Source organism: Morone saxatilis, unplaced genomic scaffold (assembly GCF_004916995.1).
Source record: "Morone saxatilis isolate NCDOM2014 unplaced genomic scaffold, NCSU_SB_2.0 Contig4, whole genome shotgun sequence".
NCBI lineage: Eukaryota > Metazoa > Chordata > Actinopteri > Moronidae > Morone > Morone saxatilis.
The window spans coordinates 1,490,261-1,490,513 of record NW_023339984.1 but is presented as its reverse complement, the minus strand read 5'-3'; the positions used below and the strand labels follow the sequence as shown (position 1 = coordinate 1,490,513).

General features: G+C 46.6%; 1 protein-coding gene across 2 annotated transcripts in view; it reads left to right on the top strand.

Annotated features, from left to right (window-relative positions):
• Window positions 1-253, top strand: part of mllt3 (MLLT3 super elongation complex subunit) — a gene marked incomplete in the record, with an annotated part of 50,460 nt that overhangs the window by 1,197 nt on the left and 49,010 nt on the right.

The following is a 253-nucleotide window of genomic DNA, read 5'->3' as shown; positions in this document are numbered from 1 at the left end:
GGAAGCCTTCAAACAAGTGAGCAGGGTTCAAACCCTCATATGTGCAAGCACCCACAGTGCTCATATGTGGGCTATTGAGTCCCTGCAGCCGACTCTGACCTCTGCCAATGAATTTCCTTGTGTTTTGTTGTATTGTGGAGAAAATGCAGCGGGTTTTGGCTTGTGAGCAGTAGCAGTAGCACATACTAACTCTATATTGGCAAATGAAACAAGCGATGTGTGTCCTTTCTCTGTAATTCTCAGGAGGCAGACC